The 13,552-nt window shown below is 45.6% G+C and overlaps 1 protein-coding gene across 2 annotated transcripts in view; it reads right to left on the reverse strand.

The window, feature by feature from the left end:
* RHBDF2 (rhomboid 5 homolog 2) overlaps nt 1-13,552 on the reverse strand; it is a 73,265-nt gene that overhangs the window by 24,679 nt on the left and 35,034 nt on the right. The window lies entirely within an intron of this gene.

The raw sequence follows: 13,552 nt of genomic DNA on the forward strand, positions 1-13,552 counted from the left end.
GAGCATGTTTACATGAAGGAAGCACCAAGTGCTCACTTAAATCACTAACCAACCTGAATAGACCAAGATTATCATTCACTGCATGTATAGTACAAGTCAGGACATGCAGTATAGCTCTGAAGTGGTCTTGCCCATTCTGCAGTTGGAAATATTTGAGTTAGCCCTTCTAATCCCAGTGATCTGTTCGTGCTGGAGAGGGATGGGTCAAAGCCTTCAGATTGGGGACAAATGGAGACAGCTTGTACAAATCTGCCTACATCTTAGTACATCTCCAAGTAGTAAACAGATGAAGAAACAGATTCAGCTGTGGTAGGCTTCTGACCTACAACCATCACAGAGGACCCAATGAATCTCACTCGGGACCTAAACACACACACTTGCAAAGAGGTAGTAATGCAGGAGTCCCAACAACACAGGAGTTCCATGTGCCTGTCTTAATGCTGCATTTAAAATTCAGGAAGCAACGTTCTGTTCTAACCAGTTCCCTGGCTAGGCAGTTCCAACCAGGTTTCAGCATTGGTGTTTTAGGGGATGAGAAAAATCAAGCTTGGACTTGTGAGAGACATGATGCACAGAAGGACTGCTAAAATAAAAGAGACACAGAATGGGAATTTTGGTCCTATGGATAAAGATGTAGACAAAGGCCCATTAGAACAAGCACAGGTTACTATAGAAAAACTCTTGTTCCCATCTTGGCATCTAGATGGGGATAAGCTGCTGGTGAAAGGTTACATTTGCCTTAGTTTCAACTTCCTTGAGCTTTAGGCAGGAATATTTGCTGTACTCTTTAGACCAGGGGTCTCCAAACGTTTTGACCAGAGGGCCGCATCAAATATCTGGTGTGGTGTGGAGTGCCAGAAAAAAAATTTAAATATAAAATTTAAATAAATTAGAGATGGAATTTAGATGAGTGAATAAATGAATGGGCTCATTCATTCAACCTCTGGCCCTCAGAACACCCTCCAGACACAATCAGAGCACAGTTCTGGTCATGTTCAGTTGAGTGGGCCAGAGGCTTTCAGGGATCAAGAGTCTTGCAAGCCAGAAAGAGGCTTGCTGTGGGTTGCATCTGGCCCCTGGGCTGGGGTTTGGAGACCCCTGCTGTAGACAGTGAAGCATGATATTCTGCTCTGAGTTTCAGTAGTTCTAGGTGTCAGCCAACTACTTTATTTTAATTTTATTCCCTTGAGAAAGTTCTACAGAGTTAAGGTGAAATGTCAGGCTAGGATCTAGAGTTCATGACTATAGCCTAGAACTTGAAAATGAATCTTTAAGCACAGGCTATGTTACCAGATTTCCACCCCTCCCCCACTTACCAATAAAGACTAAAGCCTTATTCAGACATTATCCAAATTGTAGATACTGTACTCGGTTACATTATCCATGACAGCATGCCAACATGTCTGCCCCCATGCAGACATGCTCTAAAACCCTGACCTCAACCTGAGGGAGATTTTAGCATGTCAGAGATGCAGGGCTTGCTGGCATACTCTCACACACACTGTACCTGGGTACAGCATCCATTAATTGGATAATGCCCAATTAGAATTAGACTAAACATCAATGCATTGACTACCAAAGGCAGGGGAGGCAAGAAAGAAACACACCCACCTATCCAGATAATGAAGTTATACTTCATCACTTGTGTGTTATAATAAAATTCACATAAGGTGATTTGCACTGGATTTAAAAGTTTAATCTTGTGTGCCAACACCAACAATGATGCACACTGTAAAATGGACACCCCCAACCCTGATGAAAACAAAGAGATTCTTTCCACATTTTCCAAGAATTCAAATTAAGTCTTGCAAATCCAGATGCGCCGACAAAAGTTTCATGCATGAAAGATTTTAAATACAACACCACAATAATCGTTCCAAGGCAATATAATTCAGAAGCCAAAGCCCATCAGTTGCGTTCACTCTATAGCAAAATCTTAAGAGCTTTTGTAGGAAAATGCAATGCCACAGATGTACAATAATATCCTGTTAAGAGAGCCAGGAAAGCATGGGCAGCCCAGTTGACACACAACCTGCCCTTCACCCCAAGTCTGCCACTGCTTTCCTCCAGCCTACCACGGATGCAAACTGCATTGATCTACTCTTGGCTTCCTAGAAAGAGAGTGAGAATCAGTCATCGGCTTCCCTTCTGATATTCCATCATTGCAAAGAGTTTAAAGGGAATGCATTCCCTTTGAACACCACCCAAGGAGGGAGAGCAGTGAGGTGGTAAGGAGGGTATTGGGGAAAGGGACATGTGTGACTCCCATGAAAGTAGCAAGTCATGAGTAGCTGAGCTACAGACCCAGATAGGCCAGCACCACAGGAAAGATGCAGGATCATTAATGCCTTGTGCCACATCTACAGTCAAGTCTGAGGCACAATGACAGTGTTAGTTATATTTTGATCAGTTAGCATAGCTTTCACCAACAGAGTAGGACAGCCTTAATCCATTGACTTGCATCTCATGCACCATAAAGGGAAGAGACCTTTACAGCACATAAGTGCCTCTAAGATGCTTGTGTGCCCCATTATATCCTTTAACTCTGCTGCCACCTAAAGCAAAAAGCTATAGAACTACACGGAGGCTGCAGTCATATATTTACTTACTTGGAACTGAGTCCCATTAAATTTAATGGTGCTTATTGCTGAACAGACATACAAAGGATTGCACTGTTGCTTAGTTCTACCATGCATTTTTCCACCAACTCCTAATGCAATATCCAAGCTGTGACAAAACCAAGCCCAATCAGGTATAAAGGACCAAGTCTACTTTACCATCTAAAAATAACTTGGGTGGGGCAAGGGGGAGAAAAAACATTTTCTAGGATATAAGAATTACTCCAAAACAAAAAGAAAAAGAAGAACTATTAGGTTTATAGAGGGCACCAATAGCACTTGCCACAGAGGAGAACATAGGAAAGCTAAGTAGTCTTTGGGAAACTGGATCTATCAAAATGTTTTCTCCAAATCTCACTGAAGTTTAATACACAGAAATCCAATCCCATCAGACATTTCTGCAAGCACAGAATTTGCTCCCCCTTCCACCGGAACCAGAGTTTGCATAGTCCTGCTCTTTGGACAATTTATCAGCAGAGGACTCCCTATTCTCCAACAAAATGCTGCCCATTTCTCACCATTCCAAAACTGGTTTGGCCACAATTTCTCCTCCAGTCACCCCCCCCCCCCCCAAAAAAAGTACCACACCTGTATGGTTTACTGTATGGCCATTAATACTGCTTACAAAGTAGAATGGGAAGAATTCCCATCTGACTGCAGTAACAGGTCAGGCATAAACTGTATTTGGGAGGCAGTACAGGTACATTCACACCCTTACTGAACAATAGATGCTCAGTAAACAGCTCACTGCTTCCTCCTAGGTTAATCTGAAATTTACTGCATTGTCCCAACCAATTCTGGCTGTAGTGCCACCATTCCCCCTTCCCCCAAACAGCAGAGTTCATCATGATGGGGCCCCAGAAGGCCAACTGCCTGCACCCACAGCCTCTCTCTCAGCCATTTGCAACCACTGTGCCATGGCACACTGATGTGCTGCGAGTGGTCCACAAGTGTGCCACAGGAATTTGGGGGAAGGTCATTTATTAGTAGGGCCAATGGGAGATGTGAGCCTCCCCCGCCCCCACACTGGCAGCATGGTATGCCTTGTCAATTGTCAAATACCTGGTGGTGTGCCTTGACCATTTTAGTGCCTTGTCAGTGTGCCTTGAGATAGTAAAGGTTGAAAATCACTGCTCTATCTGCTCAGCCATTCTCAACACAAAGCAGCTGAACAGACACCAAGACTCAGACATTCAAGGCCTCTCCCCTGAAGGGATTCACTCCCCTTTGCATTGGATTCAGGCTGCTTCCCAAAGCATTGCAAGGGTTAGTGCCCAAGTACTGCAGCACCACTCACCTGCAATGACATGTCACATTTCAGGCATCTCATATAGGCACAGCAAGTAAAAGAACATTTGTTTCCTGCTTTGCCGTTTGCACAGACAAATCCTGAAGAACAAGCAATAGGGAAATGCATTCAAAAGCATGTTCACTGTAGTCAAAAGTGTACTTCCCTCTAGTTACTCAGATACTAAAAAAGAGCCTTCAGACAACTGCTCGATAATGAAAAGGGAAAATGGAGATGGCCACCAGAGGGCAGCAGCATACCTCCAACATTTTCTGTATCAGTTTACCAATAGAACACTACTGTACAAAGATTTTTATGGCACCTTAATCAAATGGTTACTTTAATCGCAGGATTAAGGCTTGCTTGCTTTTATAAACTTAGTAAATAGCAGCCAGAGTACTCCTATGGCAGGCAGTGGGGTTAACTTTCCGCTGTGCCACAATCCCGATCTACATCATGCTCCCTGTGACTATTTCCCCCAAGAGAAAAACCTCCCACCAAGTTGAATAGGTGCATCCCCTCCCCCCAGAGCAAACAGTGGTAAACACCACATCCCATAAAGAGTAACTAGAACTTCAACAGGAGTGCCTGCCTGCCATGCAAACTAGACATCTGAAGAGCCTTCAAGAATTTCTCAGATCCCATAGCATACACTTCCATCCAGGGGTGTATGCGATTCGAATAGATCCACCACTCCCATGGTGGACTCTGCATTTCTCTAAGACAGGGGTGCCCAAACCCCGGCCCGTGGGCCACTTGTGGCCCGCTGCAGGTCTCCATCCGGCCCCCAGGGGGTCCCCCCACCTCCAATGGGTACCTGGCCCTCACCCCAGCCTGCGCTGGCCCGCCGCGCGAGCTCCACGCCTTGCTCTCCCTCGCTGCCACTGAGCTCAGTGGCAGTGAAGGAAACACAAGCCCAGCCGGCGTGCAGGGCCTTTTATAGTGGGAAGGTAATTCGAGATTTGCAAGTCTCGCGTTACTTCCCACTATAAAAGACCCTGCACGCTTGCCTGCTAGTCTCTTCTTCCTTACCCATGGGCTGGGCTGGGAGCAGCTCCGTTTGGCTCTGCTCAGCTCCCCTCCCCTCCTGCAGCCTGAGGGGGGGGGGGAGAGAGAGATCATGAGGGAGGGGAGCCCAGCCCAGCTCACAGCAGCCAGTGGCTGGCCAGGCAGGCAAGCAACAGCACCAGCACATGGGCAGGCAGCTAGGCAGGCAGCTGGGCAAGCAGGCAGGCAGCCCAAGCGAGGGAAGGAGGGACGGTGAGGGGACAGGTGAGCAGGTGGGTATGTGAAAGTGTGAAAGATCCCCCCCTTCTTAGGGTGAATGTGAGCATAAACTGGCATGAAGATTCCCCCCCCCTTCTTAGGGTGAATGTGAGCATAAACTGGCATGAAGATCCCCCCCCCTTCTTAGGGTGAATGTGAGCATGAACTGGATTGAATTCATTCATTCATTTTCCTTCTCTAATATATTCATTTATGTAAATTTATTCAAATTTGAAATGTAAATTAATTTTTTTCCCAGCCCCCGACACAGTGTCAGAGAGATTTGTGGCCCTCCTGCCAAAAACTTTGAGCACCCCTGCTCTAAGAACACAACTCTACATTTCACCAGGAAACAGGGCTGGCCCAAGATTTCCTGAGGCATCTTGCTAGATGCACCAGCCTCTCTACCTTCCATGTTCTGGACTGGGAAAGGAGATGTAGAGTTGAGGGGTGTGTGGTAGGCTAGAGCATCTCTCTTTTCCAATCAAATGAAACAGAAGGAGAAATAAGTGTGTGGATGGAGGGGGATATCCCTGCCAATCTGCTGCCTAAAATTGGGGGGCCTCAGCATACATGGACAGCATGTTTTGTCTGGCATGGCTCAGGACTTCATGGTCTCCAGAATGACTGTGATGCTGCCCCAGCATGTCATTGGCCTGATATATGGCAGATCATGCTCATGACTGGATGTTAGATAGAAAGATAAGGAGTTTTTGTGTGTGTTATTGGCAGGCCACTTCCTACCTGGGTTGGCATATCTATGAGGTCAACTGTGACTGCTTCATAAGAACATAAGAACAGCCCCACTGGATCAGGCCATAGGCCCATCTAGTCCAGCTTCCTGTATCTCACAGCAGCCCACCAAATGCCCCAGGGAGCACACTAGATAATAAGAGACCTCATCCTGGTGCCCTCCCTTGCATCTGGCATTCTGACATAACCCATTTCTAAAATCAGGAGGTTGCGCATACGCATCATGGCTTGTACCCCATAATGGATTTTTCCTCCAGAAACTTGTCCAATCCCCTTTTAAAGGCGTCCAGGCTAGACGCCGTCACCACATCCTGTGGCAAGGAGTTCCACAGACCGACCACACGTTGAGTAAAGAAATATTTTCTTTTGTCTGTTCTAACTCTCCCAATACTCAATTTTAGTGGATGTCCCCTGGTTCTGGTGTTATGTGAGAGTGCAAAGAGAGTGCATCTCCCTATCCACTCTGTCCACCCCCTGCATAATTTTGTATGTCTCAATCATGTCCCCCCTCAGGTGTCTCTTTTCTAGGCTGAAGAGGCCCAAACGCCGTAGCCTTTCCTCATAAGGAAGGTGCCCCAGCCCCGTAATCATCTTAGTCGCTCTCTTTTGCACCTTTTCCATTTCCACTTTTTGGCCTTTTTTTTTCAGTTGGCCTCAGATGGGCCAACCCAGGTATGATCTGCATGATCTGCCATATATCAGGCCAATGACAAGTTGGGGCAGCATCACAGTAATTCTGGAGACCATGAAGTCCTGAGCCATGCCAGACAAAGCAGCCATAAACTTGTATGCTGAGGCCCCCCAGAACTATCAGCCTGCGGGGTCCTCAATAGTAGATCACAAACACTTCCATCAGTCTCTGCTCAGACAAGGAGATTCTTGAGCAGTAGGATGGTCAATATACCAACAGACCTCCAAGTGCACGACAAATACTGGGGTACACCAACATTGGAAATCAAAGCCCAGACAGGCATGTAAACTGGAGAAGATAAACAAGAAGTTCTTTGCATAAGTAACTGCAGTACTGACATACATTGTAGAGCAATACATACAATCCTTTTAGTCAACATATGTGCAGTTATGGAGGCCTGAAAGAAAACACAACAGTTTCATTTTCTATAAAGTATGACAGTGGCAGGCAGGGACTATGTCACATTTCATGATTCTTTCCCCTTTCCACGATATTCCAATTAGATGTCAGATGTGACTTGGTGTTAGCTTATCCCTAGGATGCCTCTTCACATCACCAATGACTCCTTCAATACAACTTATGTTTGACCTTGTTTATATGCACCACTGGTGAGATTGAAGCACTTAGTGCCTACAACTAGGATTTCTAGAAACTGCTCAGTCTCTCCATGTGTTCCAGTCTCCCCTGATGAGAGTGGCTGAATGTTCCAACAGCGAATGCCAAAACAAATATGGAAGTTAATGTATATGGGGGCTCTGCAGCTAGCCATGAGTCTCTACAGCTTGAAGCATCTATAGCACTGTCAGCTATATAGCTATTTCTTCATAAGACTCCTTTGTGTTCCATGACTGGAGCAACCTTTTAAGCCCAGGATCCCAGTGGGAGCATTACAGATATCCTGCCAATTTCAAAGGAGATGAAACCCTGAATGTCTAAAGAGGTCCCTCTCATGAAGAGCACTGTAATAAATTACCAGGATCACAAGCATCTGGGGAGAACAAGTATCCTACAGGGCAAGTCTCAAAGTGCTCGAGTGGGCAAGGCAATAGAACTTATGTTAATGGAGCGCCAAGGGATTGAAACATTAGTTGCTTGCTTCATCCATAATATATTTTACAGTTACTGCCCTCTCTGAACACTGAAGGAAAGGAAATCTTTATAAAAACCAATACAAACAACAAACAGAAAAGCCACATCAGCAGACATTTGAGGCCTTCAGTGCTGATGCAAGGGACACGACCACCATATTTTGCCCCAGTCAATCCCATGTATACCATCATGAGCTTTCTACAAAGATGGAATAGATGTATGTTTGTACATCAAATTATGCTTCAGGAGGCCCTTAGGCTATGCAATGTTAACGGTGTTGATTGAGATAAAGTGCATGAGCACACCCAACTCACAGAGTGAACATGCACCATGTTTTAGTCTGCACTGATCATTCACCATTCCCCTGGCAGATGCAGTTGATTGGGGAACCAGTGCAAGTGCACATTGTGGGTTTCATCTGGTTGGTATAGGCAGGCTCCAAATAGGGGAGAACTTGTAGTTTTCATGGGCACATCCTTTGGGTGTTATGGCTGTTTGCTGGGAATGGGCCCTTTTATACATCATGTACACATGCACCCCCTTGTATACATCTGTTAATACCAAAAAAAAAACACATACAGCACTAATTGCAATATCAGCCTCAGCCAGTCTACTGCAAAGATTAGCATTTTTAAAAAGGAGAATTTCCAGTCTTCAATTCCTCCTATATGACTTAAGATGATTGTATGAGAGAGGAACAGCAGTAAGTAAAGCTTCGTAAGATAGCTTTTAATTTCCTTTACGACACATGAGATTTCAGGTCTAGCTAATTAAGAGTGGCTCAGTCTGTCTGCAAGAGGACAGCAGTGTTTATGATCCTTTGGCAAGTAACCCCAGAGAGACAGACTCACTGATTACACAAGAACATCCACCAAGCCCAGATCTCTGCACTACCCTGGAGATTCTCCATGATGCAACTCAGACACTGCGAGGGCAGAGAGATAGCCTCCCTTGCCACTCTGGACTGATCTCCCTGCTAGTGCTATGACAGCTCCAAGACAAATTCCTCTGCCCCAGAAGCTAGCAAAAAAAGCAGTTGGCATCATAGGCTGATTACATACTGGGGCCAGCCTATCCATGAAGCTAACTGAAGTGGTTGCCTCAGGAAGCAAATGTATTAGGGGGGCACTGATCTCTGCCTACTTGCCTTCACTAATCCTCCTTCCATTTCCTGGATTAGAAAAGAAAGAGGGACATAGAGGAAGAAGAAATGTGAAAGGGAGGAGAGTGCTGAGCTAGAACACTGGGGAGTGGGAAGAGCAGAGGCTGGCACATCACTGGATAAAGGGGTCAGCATTTGGACATAACGAGACTTCATGTGACCCACTTTGATTTCCCCAGTGCTCCAGGGTGTATTTCTACTGACGTCTATTTCAGAATGGAGCCCCTTACCACACCTACTCCAGATGAAGTCTGCAGGGCTGTCTGCACAGGATGTACATTTATGCCTGCATCTCATCTATAGAGATACAGCATGCATTCCATTCCCCCTCCTCATGGCAAAACATGTAGGAGCCAAAGCACATGGCTGACCAAACTCTACCAACAGGAGTTCCACCTCTAATGTTGTTTTGGAAACCAGTTACCATGAATAGAAGCCAGGGAGAACCTTTTATAACAGCTGTTTACAATTCCCTCCTTAGGCTCCCAGAACATATCTTCAGCTGAGAATTAATTAAACCAGCACTACAGGAAAGTATTACCCAAATGGAAAGATGAACATGCCATCCCTGCAGCAATTGAACTACCACAAGCAACAACCAACAGACCATTATCCACGACCTCTTAAAGCTTTCACCTCTGAGGGATAGACTGTAGCTCTACAGTATTTCTTAAGACTGAGGAGGATCTCTGCTGGGAAACAAGCAGTTCATAGGGAAAGCACATGTCCCTGCACTTGTCATCCTACCAAACCTATATGACAGATTGTGTTTCTATACTGGGGGAAGCACCCAAGTAAAGTCAGCATTCCTGACTTAGACCCTCTTCATTGAGAGAAGAGCCACTCCTGTAGTGCTAACCCCATGCAGCAGCAATGAGTGTGAGCAAGTTTAGTGCAGCCATGTAGACGAGGCAGACTGTAAACAAGTGAAGCCTGTTTATCCACAGATTTTACACCCATGGAGCTGGCTCAGCGTGGGTCCCCCGGATCTGCACTGAGTTAGACTTGGTCACATCTGAGCCCTCAAAAGGCAACTGGAGCTGTACTTTCTGGAGCACATCCTCCGGGGGCTTTCCGGGGCCTCCCAATGCCTTATAAGGCATTAGAAACATTCCAGAAACTGGAAGTTGCTTTTTTTTTTTTTTTTTGTCTTTTTGCTCATTCTGAAGCCCACAGAAGCTGTGGGCAAACACATATGGCCTCTGGGGGCTTCAGAAAGCTCCAGTCACCTTTGGAGGTTTTAAAGGGGCCCCAAACAACAGATTTTAGTATCCATGGTTTTTGGTATCTGCAGGGGGTCTGAGAACAAATCACTCAGATACCGAGGCCCCACCAGTACATCTTTCTCAGTGATTATTATCCCAAATACTATTCAAGTGGGAAAGATCCATACTATTATCTCGGTCCACATGAAAGTACAGTGTTTGCGCACAAGTACACACGGCGGCCATATGGAAAATACAGAAGGCAGCAACTCCCAGATGGCCTCGAATGTATATAAATAAGGCCCACAGCCTGAGATAAATTTTACACTGCTGTTTATAGTACACCAATACAGAAGCCTTGAAAGAGCTTGCTGACCCTTTTATTCAGTCAGTATGGTGTAGTGGTTGGATGAGGACTGAGAAGGTCCGAGTGCAAATCCCCACTGAGCCATAAACATCATTGCAGGATACAGTGTCAATCGCCTACTCTCAGACTAGCCAGCCTCACAGGGTTGCTACAAGGATAAAATGGGCAAGATGAGAACCACATGCGCACTCTGAACTCCTTGGAAAGAGGATCGGATAAAAATGTAATTAATTTTTTAAACAACAATTTTTTAAACAAATAAATGTTGGTACAAGACAAACCAGGAGTTGGCTCAGGATGCTGCTGCAGAATTTGTGCATGATTCTAATGCACACACATTTCTTGTGCTCCCAGCTAGAAGTGGAAGCAAGTACCTAAGAGCTTCTCTCAGTGTGCTGCAATGGCCAGGGCCAGTCCATCCAGGAGACCAACCGAAGTGGGCACCTCAGGCAGCAGACTGGTGCGGGGCACCCATCTGTCCGCCTTCTTGCCTCTACTGCTTCTCTCTCTCCTCCCTGAATTGAAAAGGGACACAGAGGAAGAAGAAATGTGGAGGGGAGGAGAATGCTGAGCTAGAACACTGGAGAGTGGGAGCAACAGGGGCTGGCACTTTGTTGGGCAAGGAGGGGAAGCATCTGGCATGCCGCTTCAGGAGATCTTGGACTGGCCCCGGGAATGGCTATCAGCTCTTTAGGACCAAGCTTTTGTACAGAGTCAAAAGTGTGGATTTGGACAATAAAGCAGCCTATGCTTCAAGTGTAGGTTTCTTCCACATGCTTCTCCAATGCAATGCATGGGTCACAAGCATTACAGCAGCCAGAAATATATAAATTAATGTGTGCATATTTAAACTCTCTGTCACTTAGTTCCACGGCCTCTTCATCCACTCCAATCATCTACATTTCTAGGGCTGGCCCAAGCCATGCTGGCATACAATGAGCCAGTAAACAAGTATCCAAACTAGCAATGTGCGGCTGCCTTGACTGGCACACAAGACCTTTCATCCAGCAAAGGCTGCCTCATAATGAAGTTGGCCCTGGAATTTTCTGCCATCAGAGCAGAGTGTTATAAGTTATTTTGAGATTAGTAGTATAGGCTAGTATCAGTCATTACAAGGAGAATCCAGAAGCAATATTTATTCCAGGTTACATGCAAACTTTAAATAAATAGTGATATTGTTAACACTGCCAAACTACATGTGTTTACTGTATTTACTTCCCAAGCATCCTATATTCATTTTATTAAGGATTTGCAGCTACTGAAATGTTTGTACGCTTCAAACATCAAGCAAAGCAATTCCACTTGGCTCCATTCATCAAAAATGTGGCTAGCTAGTTAACTTTGGTGGCCAAAATTCATCAAAAGCTGCACCATCACACAAAACAGAAAAGGAAAAAGACACCATGGGCCCGTTTCATGTGGTTTGCTTACATGTTTAATAGCTACCAACCTGGAACAGATTCAGTAGTCTCAAAACTCTCAATAGAAAAATATCCTTTCAAAAGTCCCTTTGACTCCTGTGGTGAGTCACTGAGAAGGGAGATTTATTTTCCCCTCAGCAAGGAAGACAGCTAGATATGCCACCTCCAATCTCTGCCACCTTGGAGCAAGAGGAGGAAAAGGCACTAAGGAACAGATCATGCTGTGGTTTACTGGAACAAGGTCAACAACAGCAGATGTCCAAGACGCCTTTGCCATGTTGCTACATGACTGACATATCCCAGGTGGTTTCCATACAATGCAATGCCCACTCGCCAAGGCAAACCACTGCCACCTGCACAATGCCAGCTTATAAAGATTCCTCTCCCAAGTGACAGGCAGTGGGAGAGAAATAACAAACATGACTCACTGATACTTTGACAGGATGACTCACCCCCCCATTTCTGACCTACAGGAGGAACAAAAACCTCAGTAGTTCTAAGTCAGCAGTAGAAGAGGCCAGCAAGTAGAATGCCGCTGGTGACTTGCCAGCTCGTTATTGCAGAGGCACAGTCAGTGAGCCAGACAAATGGAGACTGTGAGCCTCAAACACTCAAGAGGTACAAGGGGGCATGTTGGTGACAGTGCATGCAAGAGGAAAGCAAGGATGGAAACACCTGAGGATGGAACACAGGGAACACTATCTTCTTAACCTTGACCGAGAGCAGAATATAGGATTGCCTCTCCCCTCCTCCCAGACTCATGCATTTCTTTTGTTATCAAGTGTTACAAGCACCAACATGACAGGTGTGTTTTCCTGCATAATAGCAGACCTCAGGGATGCCCAATGAAACCAACAGACAAGGGATAGTCTGTACGTCACACAATACATAACTAGTTTACAGAATTTTCAGCACTCCATTACAGCAATGGCCACTAGCTCAGACTGCTTCGGAAGGATTAAATAAATTCATGGAGAAGAGTTCCATCACAAGAAGCTCCCAGGGCCAGAGGCAGTATACCTCGGAATATCAGTCCCTAGCAGAGGGGAGGGCTGTTGTCTTGGAGCTTTCAAGTGGATTATCGCACTATGGGCCTATAACACAGCTGGATACACAGACAGATCATCAGACCACCCTCCTCGGTTTTCTCACTGCTGAGGAGAGTCTGTCTTAAAATGCTGGAATCTCTCTCTCAGCCCAATCTTGAGATGGCAGAGATTGAACCTGGGACCTTCCACAAGCAAAGTAGGTGCTCTGTCACTAAGCTACAATGGAGTACAATATTATTATTAATTATTATTATTATTATTATTAATACAGGCATTTATATACCGCCTTGCTTGATCGTCAGATTTCTCCTCAGACTTTAATTCAAGGCGGTTTACATAGGCATGCTGTTCTAAATCCCCGTAGGGATTTTTACAGTTGAAGAAAGGTTCTATCTTTCAAGAACCACACAACATTTCAGATGGCTCTTTTATGGTCTGTTATCACTTTCTGGCCTCCAGATTCCTCCCACGCAGGCTGGGCTTAACTCTTATTCCAAGAGCAGGTGGAATAACTCGGCTGGGCTTGTCAGCTGCTTCAAGGTCTCACTGTTCACGGTGCCCTCGAACTGGCGACCTTCAGATGTTATCTTCAGGCAAACGGAGGCTCAACCCTCTAGACCAGAACTCCTACCCACCAGGAGGT

This window comes from Tiliqua scincoides, chromosome 2, assembly GCF_035046505.1.
Source record: "Tiliqua scincoides isolate rTilSci1 chromosome 2, rTilSci1.hap2, whole genome shotgun sequence".
NCBI classification, from domain to species: domain Eukaryota; kingdom Metazoa; phylum Chordata; class Lepidosauria; order Squamata; family Scincidae; genus Tiliqua; species Tiliqua scincoides.